Raw genomic sequence first — 18263 nt, 5'->3', positions numbered from 1 at the left:
CTAAATCGAATCTTTTTACGCGATCTTCGCAGACAAGTGATTTTTCCGAAATATCCTTCCCGCGGATCTCACTCTCGCGATACGCTATGACTCCTGCTCGCTTCGCATCTTTTATCGATTAATAAACACTTAAAAAATAATAAAAAGGGTTAATCCCCTGCCTTAAAGCGAAAAACGAGCAACGTTTGCGCGAAGTTTCATCGCAATCTGCGTGCATCACCGTCGGACAGAAAACTTGTAAAACGATTGGCAAGTGCAGCGCGAAGGAAACAAACGTTATGCATATGCTGTTTTTGAAATGATTTATTTCATCGTAGCTACAAACATAAGAGAGAGGAAAATATTCGTGAGGTGAAAATTATCGCAAGTAGATCCAGGATTTTTGTCGCTGCAAGCTCGCAACCGTTCGTAGGAACTCCACTGAAACGTGAGAAGAAAATATGAAATTAATGTTACAAATCGTCGTTGCGAAGAAATTTTACAATTTTATGTTATACGCGTTGGACTAAACTGTTAATTGGTCTAAAACCAGTGCAGAATGGATGAAATTAATTCGATACATTAAATGCTTTCGTTTGTTACCGCGTTTATTTTCACATTTGTCCAGCTATTTTCTGTCTTCTACTCTGCTGTCATTGTTGTAACATCATGTCATTCGTTTATTTACGTAGGTAAAAAATGATTTGTTGATAGTCAGTGTTATTATATTAATCAATATAATCAACGACCAGACAGTTTATTAAAAAGCACGGGGAAAGTAACTCGGGTTTGGCCATTGTTTTAAATGAAGTGTCTGAAGGACGACTATTTCGTCTCGTTCCGCTTGGCTGTGACTTTAAAACGTTTAAAATGATATTTTATATTCGAATAAATCTCGCGAAATAACGTCTGAAATAATTTTCAATTCTCTGGTGCCAAAGCTGTCTCGATAGGAGGTGCTGGTGTACGCAAGCTCGCAGACTTAAGGTCAATGGAAATCAAAGCAATTTTCAAAGCAAATGTCGCTATGTTCGTAAAATAATCAGATCGCACACAGTTCAAGTACACGTGTGACATATATTTCGTCAGATACTTAACATTCAAATAAACAATCTCAAATTAACTACTAGTCATCTTATTCCAGAGAATTAAATAAAATTCAAAATTATTCGAAAGCGATTTACCTGATTGAGCTAAACACGAAATAAAGCTACTTTGTCTACGTTACGTGCGAAACAAACGCGATAAAGCGATCGAAGTTAGTTTTTATCTTTCGGTTCAAATAAACTTTACGTAATTGTAATCGGTTAATTAACTAAACTTTACTCAAACTCACTTTTTTTCTGTAATTTATCCAAAGCTGACGTAAATGTTCGGAGGTGTAACAGCATACTCACAAGATGTCTCTGCACTTTCCCAAGTGATCCCTTTTCTGATGTTTAGGACATCGACGTAGTGGAACGTCAATTATATACCTAAAGTCGAGTTCCTTGTCCGCTCGCATCTCGGTTCGCGAAGATGCCAATACATTTGGATCGTCCATTGCCTCGCATTTCGACAACGTTAACGTTGTTGCCAACAGAATCGTAAAAATGAAGAAACTACTCGTCCAAAATGGCATATCGCTGAACCAGTTTCTCATCGTACTTGGAAAATTGCTGGGACCTTTCGAATGCCGCTGTACTGGAAGAATATCCGGTGATATGCAGTGATAACAGGCTTATCGTCAGCGATTAGCGTTTCCCAAACGAAATGTAAAAGACGTAGGAAAATATAACTCGTATGAGATACATGTGATGACGAACGCAGGTGCAAAATTGTACGATTGAAAATGAGAAGAAAATTAGAAAATCTGTCTGTACTTTTCAACTATACGTTAAACGCATGTGGTCGCATCTGCAGCGTCGTCCGAGTGTCAGAAGTTCAAGTTTCAAGTAGCGAAGGACTCGCGGCTGAGCAGAAGACTTACCACGTACTATAAAAAGCGTTGCAAATATTTCGTCGACAGCGGGGGTGACCATAGGCAGAAAAACGAGGAAACCTACCTGGCATGGTTCGCAAAATAATTTATAACAGCGAAAATCCCCTCTTCAACGTCTCTCGAACCACCTCCAGCCAACCACCCAGACCAATTAGAAACTTGCACATAGTAAAAATAAAAAATGTAAAAAATAGGAAGACAGTAGTTTCCTCGCCACGCTCGCTTATCGTCGCCTATCTTCAGAACAATAAGTTGTAGCGTTTAGAAGAGACATATTTTCGCCTGATAAATCGAGTTTATGGTGTTGGAAGAGATATCAGTTAGCTAGCGAGTTCGATCGCTGGGGAAATTTGTAAAAAGAGTGAACCGATTAATCGATTAGCCTTAACGTTATCGTGCGGCTTAAAACGTTGACAAACAGTTTGAGAAGCATCGAGATAAAAAATTACGCTTGTTCTTCGATGCTACATATTTACATGCTGAAAGGGTCGTCTACTCTCATGTAACTGATAATTAGTCGACAAAAATCATGGCAAAGATCATTTTCCTTTATCGTCGTTACGCGAGAAAACATTTATAATACGATAGAAATGTGAACTGTATAAAACGTGACACCCGTTATAATCTCACTCTCAATGTGATATCGTTTATCATCGTCGTCGTAGAATATTTAATTGTCAAGTCCATTACGATTGCTCCAAATGAGGCGAAGGATTTGTGCAAAGATCGGCAGCAATTGTGCAATAGGTGAACGAAAGAAAATGGTCAGAAAACTGCAGATCAATTGCTTGTATTTCTGTGGTGTTTTCAAAGAATACAAAGTCGAAGTAGCACAATGCATTTGCCTATGCATATACATGTCTTACGTGCAAGTTCGATGTTATTTACAGGACTTGCAAAGCTCAGGATGCGTCCATCAATTTTTAAACGAATTGTCAAAAGTAAAATGTCTATTTTTAATCAAATTTCTAAGAACATTTATAGTCACAAAAATTTAAAAAATCGTCAGAAACTGCAGTCAGATTGCTTGTATTTCTGTGATGTTTTCAAAGAATACAAAGTAAGTTCGATGTTATTTACAGAACCTGCGAAGCTCAGGATGCGTCCATCAATTTTTAGACGAATTGTCAAAAGTAAAATGTCCATTTTTAATCAAATTTCTAAGAACATTTATAGTCACAAAAATTTAAAAAATCGTCAGAAACTGCAGTCAGATTGCTTGTATTTCTGTGATGTTTTCAAAGAATACAAAGTAAGTTCGATGTTATTTACAGGACTTGCAAAGCTCAGGATGCGTCCATCAATTTTTAGGCGAATTGTCAAAAGTAAAATGTCTATGAATGTGTTGAGTACCATACACTTTTTAATCAAATTTCTAGGAACATTTATAGTCACAAAAATTTAAAAAATCGTCAGAAACTGCAGTCAGATTGCTTGTATTTCTGTGATGTTTTCAAAGAATACAAAGTAAGTTCGATGTTATTTACAGAACCTGCGAAGCTCAGGATGCGTCCATCAATTTTTAGACGAATTGTCAAAAGTAAAATGTCAATTTTTAATCAAATTTCTAAGAACATTTATAGTCACAAAAATTTAAAAAATCGTCAGAAACTGCAGTCAGATTGCTTGTATTTCTGTGATGTTTTCAAAGAATACAAAGTAAGTTCGATGTTATTTACAGAACCTGCAAAGCTCAGGATGCGTCCATCAATTTTTAGACGAATTGTCCAAAGTAAAATGTCTATGAATGTGTTGAGTACCATACACTTTTTAATCAAATTTCTAAGAACATTCATAGCCACAAAAATTTTAGAAAGCACAAAATGGTTAGAAGTTCTTCGATCAAACGTTAGAAATGACGTTTCTTATTCGCATTAATCGACGAACAAAGAATTGGAAAATTTGAAACAACTCGGCACGTTCATGAATTGTATGAAGATGAACTATATTATGAAAAATGACTACGATTATGTTGAATATTCAAAATATAAAATTAATATATCGAGAAATGTGCTACTGGTAAGGTTTTCTGCATTTTCCCCGATGATCCTTCAGCGTACCTCTGGGACACTTGAAACCACGAAACAAACTGGATAGACCGATTAGGTGCTTCTTTCTTCGAACCCAACGATCCATCATTTTTCCGACCCGATTAGTTTTCTTCTTATAGGAATTTCCATCCTCCAACGATTCCACGTTATCCACGTCCGTCACCAAGGTGTTCATCCCGTTCGTTCGATGCTGATCTTCCGCCGTGTAACGTTTGGGCGATCGATTTTTGATTTCTGACAGTGCAAATAATGGAGAGACGTCCTTTTGCCAAGAGGAGTATTTTTCCAATTTATCGTCCATCGTCCGAGCAGTGGACGACGTTAGTGACAGTTGCACGATAAGAAGAACGAAAAGCACATTGATCGGGCACGATACGTGAAATGATCGATTCTTCATGATACTTTTTTGACGAGCGGATCGATATAATCTTGGAATTTCTGCAAGGTTTTTCTTGTAAATTCTGATCCACTGAACTAATTCTTATTATTCTTCGCTATTTAGCCTTTACGATCAACCGTCGTTAAATTAAAAAATCCACCAGCTATGTAATGAGATGCTTAAGAGTCTGACGATACACAGCGCTGAATAGGAAAACAGACGCGCGACTGATCACCGTCGAATGAAGAACGTAATTCAAGCGTTTCGCCTTTTGTATATCCAACTTCTAACCGCAGTATTCCAGAAAGTAATTTTTATTTTTGCGTATAAACGCAGCTTCCTCTCACTTTACTCCTTTGTCCGAGTATTTCGGATTTCGTTTAATTTTAATTTGACTAACAGGATGTGGCGGTAAATGGGTGACGATAAGGGAACAAAAAAGAAGAGAAATGAAGAGAAATATGCTTTATAATGTTGGTTACAGAACAGTGGATAAATTATACTTTGCTTAGGGCAAGCTTACAGGTTTGTGAACTTACTTAAAAAATGAAAAACGCGGAGAAAGTCAGTTGGAAGTCTCTCGAGGTCGTACCGTCCATGGAAAAATATTTTTATTCGCCACGAGAATAATTGAGGTGGTCATGTTAGACGATGAGGCCTATGTAACACAGATAACGCATTTTTTAAATGTTCAAATATTTTCCGACTCATCGGATGAATAAATAAAAAGCTATTGGAAAATATAGCAGAGGACTTACCATATAGTTCTGCATCTTCCCAAATAATCCCTTCGTTTACCTGCAGGACACCTTACAGGAGGAGGACCTATTATGTAATGTAGGTAACAATGGTCAGGTGCATTCACCTTGGGTATTTCGAGAATGTATTCGGTCCTTACTTCCAGTCTCGTGAATTCTAAAGAATTAGAAAGTTTAGAAAGCTTCTTACGTGTGTTTTACGTGCTACCATTGAACGATACAATTCTTATGGTGTGTAAATGTTACATAAATTGTCCACGTACTGCTGCAATCTTGTTCCAGGGAACCATACATTGACGATATGATAATCACGAGGAAGATACAAGCGGTGGAAAATGACATGTCGATCAAGCTGTTGCGATCTGTTTGAAAAGCGCGAACCTGAAATGTGCGGCAGAAAGTAAACGACGAGTATATCCGTCAAACATAGAGTACGTGTGGCTGTTATAATGTACAATTAAATTGCAATGAAGTCACTGGTTTACTTTCTAATCTTATTACTACGATTTACTGCAATTCAATCAAAATACTAAATTGCAATTTAAACAGCACATTGTAACTGTTTTTCACGCATGACGAGTATACTCGTCGTAGCGCGAAACATTGTCATTCCTTCGTCACGAGTATACTCGTCGTAACGCGAAACATTGTCATTCCTTCGTCACGAGTATACTCGTCGTAGCGCGAAACATTGTCATTCCTTCGTCACGAGTATACTCGTCAAAAATATATTCCCCGGTCTGCTTCGTCAGACGTTTCTATTTTACAATCAGGACGATTTGAGTTGCTGACTTAACTTTCCAATTACGATAATGTCGTCCCTAATTATTCCACACTATTTCTGTCACACTAACAGTAAATTGTAACTATTTTTCACGCATGACGAGTATACTCGTCGTAGCGAAGAACATTGTCATTCCTTCGTCACGAGTATACCCGTCAAAAATATGTTCCCCGTTCTGCTTCGTCAGACGTTTATATTTCACGATCAGGGCAATTTGAGTTGCTGACATTCCGATGATAATGTCGTCCCTAATTCCACACTATTTCTGTCACACTAACGTTATTAACGCGATCGGTACTTACTATCACGTTGGCGATACTACGAATTTCTACGAAACCGGCAGAAGTCTGTCTGGATAATTGGAATTGTAAAAGAAGTTTCACCAGTAACCGATCACGATTACGCGAAAGATGATCCGATTGACAAAGCGAATGCGTTACCAGGTAACTGAAACGAACAACGCACCTGACCTATAAACCGTATTTATTCTATCAGAAACGAGATTAGATTCATAAACAGTTGATTGTCCCCTTGCGCCGGTCTCCCACATTCGCTTCATTATTTTTCTAACATTCGCCAACGGTACGACTCGATAAACAAGTGATAAAGATAGCGTTGGTAAATAATAAGCAGCTCGGCGCGTTTTTACAGTCGCAATGAAAAATCACAGCTTCTCGCTCGCAACGACTCGTTCGTCAAGTTGTTTGGTTCGGGATTATCTTTTATTTCGCGTGCTGATCATCGCACCAGCTCTTGCAGAATAATCCGCCACGACTATACCATTCGTCGATGTCATAAAGAATCGCGTTTGCTTGTTTTGCGCGTAAACGACTAGCCATAAGTAGGTGGTGCAGATTCTGGGATTGAAATCGATTGGAATTTATGGCGAATGGCAAGTTGAACGGAGGAGACGTCCAGTGTTTTGTATATTCCATTTATTCAAATTGCAACAAGAAATAGAATTCTTATAGAATATAAAATATAGCAAGTACATTCATCGCTTTGCCGATGTGGTCGAATCCAGTTTCTCTTGCTTCGGATTTATCCACTGGGCCCACTGGAACAGAGAAATTCAGTAACTGTGACAGCATTTTAAGCGCAATTTTAATTAACTTCTGTTTTAATTTTGAGAGTTACTAACAGGGTTTCGTCTTTCTTTCGTTCTTGGGTTATTCGAATTATTATTCTAATGGTAGAATGTTTAATTGTTGGAAAGAAAAGTTATGCGAGTTAAATAAAGAACACTTGTCTTTCTACCAACTGTAACAAGCGTTTCAATATATTCGAAGAACAATCAATTCGATAACAGTGTGATAGAAACGAATGTAGTTACGGTGCGCGAATGTTAATTGCAATACAAATTGCGAGTACGAAATTAGAGCACGGAAAAAGTAAGGAAGGTATAAACATTGGAACAGTGAACTTACGTGGGTGCGCATCCCCTTGGAGTCTTCACCTGACCAGGTGGACATCTCTGGCGCGGTACGATAATGTTCCGTGCCTCCCCTAGTTCCACATTGTCGTCGACAGCCTCGGAATATGAAGAAACCACCAAAAGTTGGATAAGAACGATGACGAAGAGAACGTTGCTTAAACGCATAATTCCTCTGGACCAGTTTGCCATGGCGCTTCTTGCAAGTTGGCTTGAGTTTCTGAAATTGAAGCAGCTGAAATATATATCTCGTATATATTGTCCGTTTGAGTTGATAATTTCAGTGACACCGAACCTGCTACGCTATGTCCACAGAATTGGCAACAAATCAATTTCAATTAGACTAGTTTCAGTCCCTGAATATGTCACTGTAACGCCACTTACTGGAAGCAGACTTTTGAAAATTGGAGTTCGACAAGCGAGGAAAAAGTTACGTTCAAGAAATTGGAAATTCGAGTGACGAGATTTCCATAGCCAGAAGGCTAAGGATCTTTGTTCTTTTTACACTTATGGAACAAGCGAAGCTTTCATGTTCAATTTTTGGGCAAGAAAATAGTCGAGATTGTGATAATCCGGTTCATTTCTAACGCGTGCGATGTAACGAGGAATGGGATTAAAGCTGAGAAATTAAAGTTTAAGTGTGTACCTACCGATGCTTGAGATTTAAGGATTCTCTAAGGCTCCAAGCAACTGTTTGATCGAACCTAGGCGAATTCCTATTTATAGGTGGTTTTCCAACGCGTTATATCCGAGCTACGCGGAACAATCGCTCGTAAACAATTTTTCAATGCGAATATGAGTCGTAAATTCGCGATTACCTCGATCGTTTGCTTGCGACAATCAGCGGCTCATATTAATATTCGAAAACTCTTTAATACAAAATAATTTTGGGATTAACGTTGCTGCGAGCTACGAAAGGGGAAAAATCGTGCGAATCGCAGTTTCTCGCCACTTTCCGCCTTTCCCTGTAACAAATCTAAAAGATTTTTGTATCTTTCGATGATCGCCCACTTCCACACCAAACGATTTCGATTAAATTTTTAGCATGTACGTAGCAGACATAAATCCGCGGAACGGATTGTTAAAATTTTCATTGCAGTCAGATAAAATAGACGTGAAAAGCGACCTTCGACAATTTTTTCGCGGCTTGGACCAGTCGCGATCTTTTCAAAACTTGTTTCAACGTCATCCAGTCAACTAACTCTAGCTTCCCAAAGAAACTCAGGTCGTTTGGTCCCATATTCAGAAAGTTATTCCATTTCACAGAGTATCCTGATATTAATGCGAGCCGCTGTATATTCACGCAATACGTCGCGTTTCCTCCAAGTGGCAAAGTCTTAAAATATTGGACAAATATCGTGCCTATTTACATCGCTTTTCTTGAACATCGTGAGCGTTGTCAAATGCTGAAAATTCATCTCGCATTCTGGAAGATCATTTAATTGAGAATCTTCGTATATTTCTTGACTGAAAAATTCTTTTCGATTTCGTTCACTGAAGCTTCTGAACGCTCTGTACCTTCGCTTTCATCGCGCATCTGCTCCACGTAGATCTACTCGCGTTACGTTTCTGTGGAGCGAGTAAAGACGATCAACTATGACGATAGTTTGTTTAGCCCTAGAAAGGCAATTGATAAAACTTCCAGGGATTTCGGTTGGTCGCAGAAATCGTTAGATGATCTTAAGCGGACTTTCTGGCAGCAAAATGGTAAAAAGAAGTAAGTTCCATACTCAAATATTGAAATCCTTCTTGATCTGTCATGGATACGTATGCGTGACTTGGCATAATCGTAACTCGTTCCACATACTCTGTGTCTTATATTTCGAAACAGTTGGACTTTTGGATAAGTTCGAGTATAAAACCTAAGCTGAATCGTATGAAAATATTTGTTACCTTTAATATATTGCATATTCCAAGCACATTCATCTGTAAGTCAGTCAGGAAACTGAATTGCGTGGTTGTAAAGATGTTCAAAGTAGAGTTTATAATTAAATCATAACAAATTCATTGTTTGCGTTATCTTGTTTATTGCATTCTTTGTAATTCGATTGACAAGGAACGGGATTCTGGATACACAAAATCAATGAGCTAATAATCGACCAATTAGTAATCAACGTCCTTTGAATCTTGCAACGTCAATGCTCCTCAAGATTGAACGCGAAAGTCGATGACCAAAAAGAGGAGGAACAGAAACGCAGATGTTCGTCAATTATATAAATTTGAGGAATCTTAATGTTTCTTGTTACATTTCGCCGGCTTTATAACTTTTTGAGGGCGGATTCTAGCAGCTGGACCAGTGAGTCCAGCCTTCCGTGACATCATAGAGATCGCATCAGGTTCAGAATTGGACGAAGTAACCAAAAACGACTGCACCAGAAGGAAGATATAGAGTAGACCGATCGCGCGCGTTCCACTTATCAGCCAATTCTTCATGGTACTTTCCGGGAATTGTTGCACCTGTTGGATGTAAATGAAATTCCTATTATTATTGTCTCTTAGCAGGATGCAAAAACGATGCGATTGGAGAAATTATCGCCAACTACGTGTTGAGAAACTGTCTGGAAAAATCGCTCGTCTGACAAAACAGCGAGTTAGGTAAATGACGTTGGAAGCATCTATGTTCGAACTGATAATCAAACTGTCTGGAAAGGTGCTATAGCGTATGTTCTTAAAATTAAGGACTAAAAAAGACAGATCAATCTTAAAAATAGTACCATCTACTTCTAAGAAGGATAAAATGATATTTTTGAAAATTGCAGTTTTGTTAAACGGGGACGTAAATTGCAGCGAGTTAAATTATCTTGCCTAGTCGACGGATCGAAGATCTGTGTTCCTTTTATATTCGGAAAATGAATAAAAATATCAGCCGATAGATATTCCTTGCATTTGTACGTTAGGTTTGAAGTTTCTCTTTCAGAAAGTTCCTCGACTCCTGTTGCAATTCGTTCAAAAAGTAATCTAATTCGTTTGTAAGTGGCGCAGTGCCATAACGAACAAAATCGTACCTGTAAAATGGCAATGACGAAATGTTGACTACTAACCCGAGACTAACTAATTTTCAGTGGCAGACTCCGAGTAACTGTTCGCTTCTATCTACACCAATTTCAATTTATAGGCGGTTTTCGGACACGTCGTATCCGAGCTACGCGAACCAGTCGCTGATAAACAATTTTCCGACCATGGACAGCAGTCACGAACTCCAGATTGCACTAATCGCTTCCTCGCAAATATGTTCGCGCAACTCGCTGCGATTTCTTCCACCCGATGGAATCTTAAAGCATTGCGCAAATAGTCCCATTCGTATAAAATGTTTGCTTCCGCGATATTGCTATCATATTGGAGTATTCGTAGAGTATTTTAATATCTTTGATATATTAATATAATAGAATATCTATTTACATATAATATATAATGTATAATAAATAATATTAATATAATATAATATAATCTATTAAATATATCTAAATTATATCTAAATATATCGCGTGTCCTATAAATCGCTGGTACGAAACACGTGCTGCCTATGGTTTCCAAATGAACTTGGAGATTCAAGCTCGAAGTTGCAAATATTTTTTAACACTTCTGTCAAACATTTACCTCTTTTATGTAGCGTTCGTAAGAAAATTCTAACTCCGGAAAGTTGCGTAAATGCATTGTGCGAGGAAGCGATTAGCGCAATCACGAATTCGTGACCGCTGTCCGCGATATGAACATCGTTTATCAGCGACCACTTCGCGTAAATCGGATGTAACGTGTCCAAGAATCGCCTATATATAAGTTGACACTCCTACAGTTACAATAGGACAATTCTAGTCTCTCGTCTGTTAGCCTCAACCATCGTTTCACATGTTGTCATTAACATTTTCCAGGTAGGATTCTGCTCATTATTGTACTGCGCGTTTTAAGAACAGATTTATTAAAATAATGAATGATACGTGCTGAGGTTATTAGATGTATGAACAGAGGAACGCGCGGGTAAATTGTAAAGTAGAAAATATATTTTAATACAGAGGTGTAAGTACAAGTAGCAATATAATCTGAGCTGGTCCAGATCCGCGCGCTAGCAGTGCTACCCTTTGACTGAAAGCCCCGAAGCCATCGTCGCCTGTCTACTGTCTATGGTCTGCCTTCGACCCAGTCTATTGTCTATACGCTGTGGATGGCTTCGGTGCTTGAGAAAACTACAAAGACCAGATGTAGAGTTTTCTTAGAAGTGGTGACCTCTTCAACGGTTCTGATATCCGCAGTCAACCCCACGAATACTCGTCGCACGTTCCCCCAAACCGCGTATAGAAGATCGTTAGGTATCGTAAATCCTTGCACAGTCATCAAAAGCGAGATACAATTGAAAATCAGCTTCTTCTACCTCAGCCAATCCATATCGTATGTTGCCTTATGGCGCCTAACGTCATCGAGTCGAGGTATTTTCGCTGAAAGCCTCTCGTTTCACCCTCTCGAGACCCGCCAACCACCGCGTTCCTATCTTCTCCACATTTCCGGCGAACGCTCGTCCCTGTCGCTGGCTTTTTCAAGCTTCGTTTGGTCGGACGAGGCGCGGCATTAAGCGGCCGGGAAATATCATTCGCGTATCTGCGACAGTTTCGTGGCAGAAGGTGAAGCAGCCGCGGTTCGTCGAGCGGATGCGCCGTAATACAAGTGCTGACCACTTCAACAATACGAATAACGTGAATTACGATATGACATAACACGAATATACGCAAATGACACAACGCTGATTCTCTCTTTTCAAATCCACGTGGAGACTCAGTCGCGTAGCTGTTCACATTTCTTGAACCTTCTTTCGGAAATTTCCATCAAAATCTACGTCTGACGTTTGCAACAAAATTCTGACAAATTCGAACATTTTCATCATCTTGTCTCTGACATTCTTCCTCGTTCGATCGACGATAAAACTAAAGCTGAAATACACAGGACGGTTGAGTGATAACCAGACGATATCGTTGTTCAACAAAGTTGGGGACAACCGTCGATGAGTAGAGGAAGTAGAAATGCGAGCAAAAACGTACGCGTTGAATATCACAGATTTGACGACACTGAGAATTACGGAGCAAGTAGTTTCTGTCATCGACCGCGTTACGTGCACGTAGCTGGCCGCTGAGACATTGTGGTCGTAGTACGAGACAGGGCAAGCACAAAAAGCGGAGGTGAACTAAGTTGGAGCTGAGGAGTTGGATCATCGACCCGTGCCTCTAGTGCCGGCATATTGTGCAGAATTCCACGAAGGATCGCAAGCAACAGTCACACGTGTTGCACTTGTCAGCCGGTTCTTCGTGGCGCTTTCTGGAAGCTGATTTACCTGTTGGATGCAACCCCAGATCCTATCAATGCTGTCTTAATGAACAGAACGAGGAAATGAGCCGATTGAAGAAGCTGCTGTCGTCGAACGAATCCCGGGACGACCATCCGCGAGACGAAATTTTCAGACGCTGCTTTTTCGCATTAGCTGCGTTCCAATCGATCGTTAGAGCAGCTCCTAATCTGTTTTAATATATTCACAAAATTAGGAAGCGATGAAAACGAATGAAACAGCGTGAAACGTGTAAAAAGTTATTGGTGAAACGTTTAACAGCGTTGGGGAGACAGCAGCTTTCAGTCAGACGCTATAAGCAGCTGCTAAGTTTCAAGCGGATTTCAATTTTCAGGATGTTCCAGCGCATCATGCCGATCGACCACGCTGTTAGTTCAGGTTATTTCGCGAGTAATTTTCTTCTGCCAATGGGATGAATATGATATAAGTTGAATTATCGCTGACGAGTAACTTGTTCGTCGAGTTCCACGAATTATCCTAATTGTCTCCTACTTGACGTTATAACGAGGACGCGTCAGATCTTTGCCACGTTCAAGAAGAGTCGCATTTTTTAGAGACAGAAATTTTGCGCCCCGTCCATCTGCAATGACCAAACATTGAACGGCGAAGACGAAGATTTATTACATTGTGCTTGTTCGACTATTCGCGGAGAGGCGCGATCGCGAGGAAGCACGTGAACGGGAGTCGTAAATTCCCGTTACGATTAGACAATCGACGCCACGAAATCATCCATCCCCTTATTTCTGTTAGGGTAATAGGGGATGGTTCAATCGAGTTTACACTGAATTAACAGGTATAAATTAATGTTTATTCCAGCAACTTTGCAAAGAAGATACAGATTGATAAGGTAGAATTGAGTTTCGATCGATAGCCAAAGTTGCAGCGTGTAGTACGCGACGTAAGCTTAGACGATGACGGTTCAAAAAATGCATAAGGACTGACTTTCTGTGAAGATGATGCTGCGGAGGAAAGCTCGCGATGGGTGGGTCTAACGACACGAAAAGAGCCGACTTCTTAAGGACACGTTTTCGTCGCCAGAGTGAGGGAAAGACTTTGCTGTCAATTGGCTAATTTCCTAGGTCGGTGGGTGAGGAAGGGTGCTAACCGCCCCCGAGAGACAGTCGCTAGTGGGAAGCGTCATGCGTGAGAAAACTAACTTTCCCGTAGTAAACAATACATTTTTAGAAAACGATTTATGGTAGGTCCTTAAGACTATCGAGGGCACACAGTAAGGATGTGCGGACATCTGGTTGTCATCTTGCCCGCGGTGTGTGGCCCGGTCTAGGTAGAGTGGTTTCATACGTTTTTACTGTGGATTAGTTTCCACGTATAATATATATCCTGTGTAACAGTTTTTTTTAATTCTTTACATTCTCAATTTGTCCAATTTGGACATTTGGTAGAATCTTTTAACTGTTTGATTGCCATGTGGGTGGCTACCCCAGCAGGATACCATCTTCGTGTTTGTTGGGTTATATCCTTCTGTGTAACAGTGTATATATTTTTCATATATTTAATATATCCTGTATATTGTGTGAGAAATTACTATCGTATCTAGTAATTATTGCTAATTACTGTCATGTAATATTTCATATCAGCTTGTGGTCCCACTCGAACATAAATATTCTCTCCTTGCTCTTTTAAATATTCCCGTTGATAAGTTAAACAGGTAAATAAAACAAGTAAATTAAATAGGTTGATAAATGATGACACGTTAAATGCAACCTTTACTCCCTTTATTACGGACTACATATAAATATACATATATATAGTACAAATATATATATATATAAATATACTACTACACAAATATGCAGAATCAATAAGCAAGTGAGTAACGTTCACTGCACATCATCCACGAAGCGACGAAAGGCAAACAGAAACAGAGACAAATGTAATTCATTTCGCGGAATCTTGAAACGTAGAAACCTATTAACTGGATGATCGCGAGTTAAAAAACTGCCCTGCAATGTCCACTGAGAAATACTGGACGGTCAGGTGGACATTTTGGTGTGGTAGTGCGCCTCACCACATTGATAAAGGATCTGGCAGCCGGAATGTTGCCTTTGCCCATCCGCTCCTCCTCTGACACCACGCCGCGTACAACAGGTTCAGAATTCGATAAAGTTATCGAAAATTGGATGAGAAGAATGGCAAATAGAATGCTGGCCATACATGTCGCACTAAACAGCTTGTTCTTCATGGCGCTTTCCGCAACTTGATTCACCTGTTGCATGCAATTCCACTTCTTGTTAATTGTATCTTAATAGAATGGAAATATAATTAAATTGAAGAAGCTCTACGGTTAATTAGAAATTGAGGGATTTCCTGTAGAAGCGGCGTTACACGAACTGTATCGGAAGACTTAGAGCAGTTTGTGTTTTTTAACGTCAGCTATGTTGGAATTTTTAATTTCAGTGACACCGAACCTGCTACGCTATGTCCACAGAATTGGCAACAAATCAATTTCAATTAGACTAGTTTCAATCCCTAAATATGTCACTGTAACGCCACTTACTGGAAGCAGACTTTTGAAAATTGGAGTTCGACAAGCGAGGAAAAAGTTACGTTCAAGAAATTGGAAATTCGAGTGACGAGATTTCCATAGCCAGAAGGCTAAGGATCTTTGTTCTTTTTACACTTATGGAACAAGCGAAGCTTTCATGTTCAATTTTTGGGCAAGAAAATAGTCGAGATTGTGATAATCCGGTTCATTTCTAACGCGTGCGATGTAACGAGGAATGGGATTAAAGCTGAGAAATTAAAGTTTAAGTGTGTACCTACCGATGCTTGAGATTTAAGGATTCTCTGAGGCTCCAAGCAACTGTTTGATCGAACCTAGGCGAATTCCTATTTATAGGTGGTTTTCCAACGCGTTATATCCAAGCTACGCGGAACAATCGCTCGTAAACAATTTTTCAATGCGAATATGAGTCGTAAATTCGCGATTACCTCGATCGTTTGCTTGCGACAATCAGCGGCTCATATTAATATTCGAACACTCTTTAATACAAAATAATTTTGGGATGAACGTTGCTGCGAGCTACGAAAGGGGAAAAATCGTGCGAATCGCAGTTTCTCGCCACTTTCCGCCTTTCCCTGTAACAAATCTAAAAGATTTTTGTATCTTTCGATGATCGCCCACTTCCGCATCAAACGATTTCGATTAAATTTTTAGCATGTACGTAGCAGACATAAATCCGCGGAACGGATTGTTAAAATTTTCATTGCAGTCAGATAAAATAGACGTGAAAAGCGACCTTCGACAATTTTTTCGCGGCTTGGACCAGTCGCGATCTTTTCAAAACTTGTTTCAACGTCATCCAGTCAACTAACTCTAGCTTCCCAAAGAAACTCAGGTCGTTTGGTCCCATATTCAGAAAGTTATTCCATTTCACAGAGTATACTGATATTAATGCGAGCCGCTGTATATTCACGCAATACGTCGCGTTTCCTCCAAGTGGCAAAGTCTTAAAATATTGGACAAATATCGTGCCTATTTACATCGCTTTTCTTGAACATCGTGAGCGTTGTCAAATGCTGAAAATTCATCTCGCATTCTGGAAGATCATTTAATTGAGAATCTTCGTATATTTCTTGACTGAAAAATTCTTTTCGATTTCGTTCGCTGAAGCTTCTGAACGCTCTGTACCTTCGCTTTCATCGCGCATCTGCTCCACGTAGATCTACTCGCGTTACGTTTCTGTGGAGCGAAAAAAGACGATCAACTATGACGATAGTTTGTTTAACCCTAGAAAGGCAATTGACGAAACTTCCAGGGATTTCGGTTGGTCGCAGAAATCGTTAGATGATCTTAAGCGGACTTTCTGGTAGCAAAATGGTAAAAAGAAGTAAGTTCCATACTCAAATATTGAAATCCTCCTTGATCTGTCATGGATACGTATAGCGTGGCTTAGCATAATTGTAACTCGTTCCACATACTCTGTGTCTTATATTTCGAAACAGTTGGACTTTTGGATAAGTTCGAGTATAAAACCTAAGCTGAATCGTATGAAAATATTTGTTACCTTTAATATATTGCATATTCCAAGCACATTTATCTGTAAGTCAGTCAGGAGACTGAATTGCGTGGTTGTAAAGATGTTCAAAGTAGAGTTTATAACTAAATCATAACAAATTCAATGTTTGCGTTATCTTGTTTATTGCATTCTTTGTAATTCGATTGACAAGGAACGGGATTCTGGATACACAAAATCAGTGAGCTAATAATCGACCAATTAGTAATCAACGTCCTTTGAATCTTGCAACGTCAATGCTCCTCAAGATTGAACGCGAAAGTCGATGACCAAAAAAAGGAGGAACAAGAACGAAGATATATGTGTCAATCATAAATTTTAAGGTTGTGAACATAACAATTTTTTGCAGAATTTGTTTTTGTATACGTAACATGAAGGTGGTAAAAATCTATATTCCGCTGCAGGAGTTACAGCCATCCGTGACATGGCAGAGTTCATTTCGGGTTCAGAATTCGACGAAGTAACCAAGAGTGACTGCACGAGAAGGAAGATGCAGAGGAGACTGATCCCTCGCGTTCCACTTATCAGCCAATTCTTCATGGTACTTTCTGGAAATTCACGCACCTGTTGATTGTAATCGCAATTTTTATTAATTGTCTCTTAGCAAGATTGGGAAAAAGTGTGGAAAACCTCTCACGAGATAAAAACAGCGAATTAGGTAAATGGTGTTGGAAACATCAATGTTCGAATTGATAATTACACTGTCTGAAAAGGTGCCATAGCGTGTGTTCTTAAAATTAAGAACTAAGAAAGACAGATCAATCTTAAACATAATACCATTTGCTTCTAAGAAGAATAAGATGATATTTTTGAAAATTGCAGTTCTGTTAAACGAGGATACAAATTCAGAATTGAACAAAGCTCTTCGATCTGTTCACTAGGCAAGATAATTTCACTCGCTCCAATTTATATTCGGAAAATGAGTGAAAGTATCCTAATGATTCTATTATCAACCGATAGATATTCTTTGCATCTGTACGTTAGGTTTGGAGTTTCTCTTTCAGAATGCAATTCGTTCAAGCAATCTGATTCGTTTCTAAGTCGCGCAGTGTCCTAATGCCTAGAACCGTACCTGTGAGGTGTCAATGACAAAATGTTGAACGTTGTTCGAAACTAACTGATCTTCAATGGCAGACCACAAGTAACTGTTTAGTTCTGTCTATACAAATTTCAATTTATAGCAGGTTCTCGGACAAGTTATATCCGATTTACGCGAAGCGGTCGCTGATAAACGATTTTCAAACCACGGACAACAGTCACGAATTCGAGATTGCGCTAATCGCTTCCCTGCAATGTATTTACGCGACTTGCCAGAGTTAGAATTTTGTTACGAACGCTACATGAAAGACGCAAATGTTTGACAGGAGCGTTAAAAAATATTTGCAACTTCGAGCTTGAATCTCCAAGTGCATTTGAGAAAAGTAGGCAGCAAGTGTTTCGTACTAGCGATTTATACAACACACGGTATATTTATATTCATACAACTGATTGATATAATGATCAAATCACATCAACTTCTAGGAGCTTCGCACC

The 18263-nt window shown here is 39.3% G+C and overlaps 1 protein-coding gene and 1 long non-coding RNA gene across 2 annotated transcripts in view; one reads left to right on the top strand and one right to left on the bottom strand.

The window, feature by feature from the left end:
• The window catches only part of LOC122576957 (neurexin-1), a 623013-nt gene that overhangs the window by 536030 nt on the left and 68720 nt on the right, over positions 1-18263 (top strand). The window lies entirely within an intron of this gene.
• Positions 293-1990, bottom strand: LOC122576961. The gene is made up of 3 exons (XR_006319975.1): positions 1949-1990; positions 1316-1662; positions 293-420 (listed from the first exon to the last, which is right to left on the bottom strand). It is a non-coding gene; the product is annotated as an uncharacterized LOC122576961 (long non-coding RNA).

The sequence above is a fragment of the Bombus pyrosoma genome, linkage group LG17, assembly GCF_014825855.1.
Source record: "Bombus pyrosoma isolate SC7728 linkage group LG17, ASM1482585v1, whole genome shotgun sequence".
In the NCBI taxonomy this organism is placed as follows: Eukaryota; Metazoa; Arthropoda; class Insecta; order Hymenoptera; family Apidae; genus Bombus; species Bombus pyrosoma.
The sequence above is the reverse complement of the archived record's forward strand: the minus strand, read 5'-3'. Positions and strand labels throughout refer to the sequence as shown.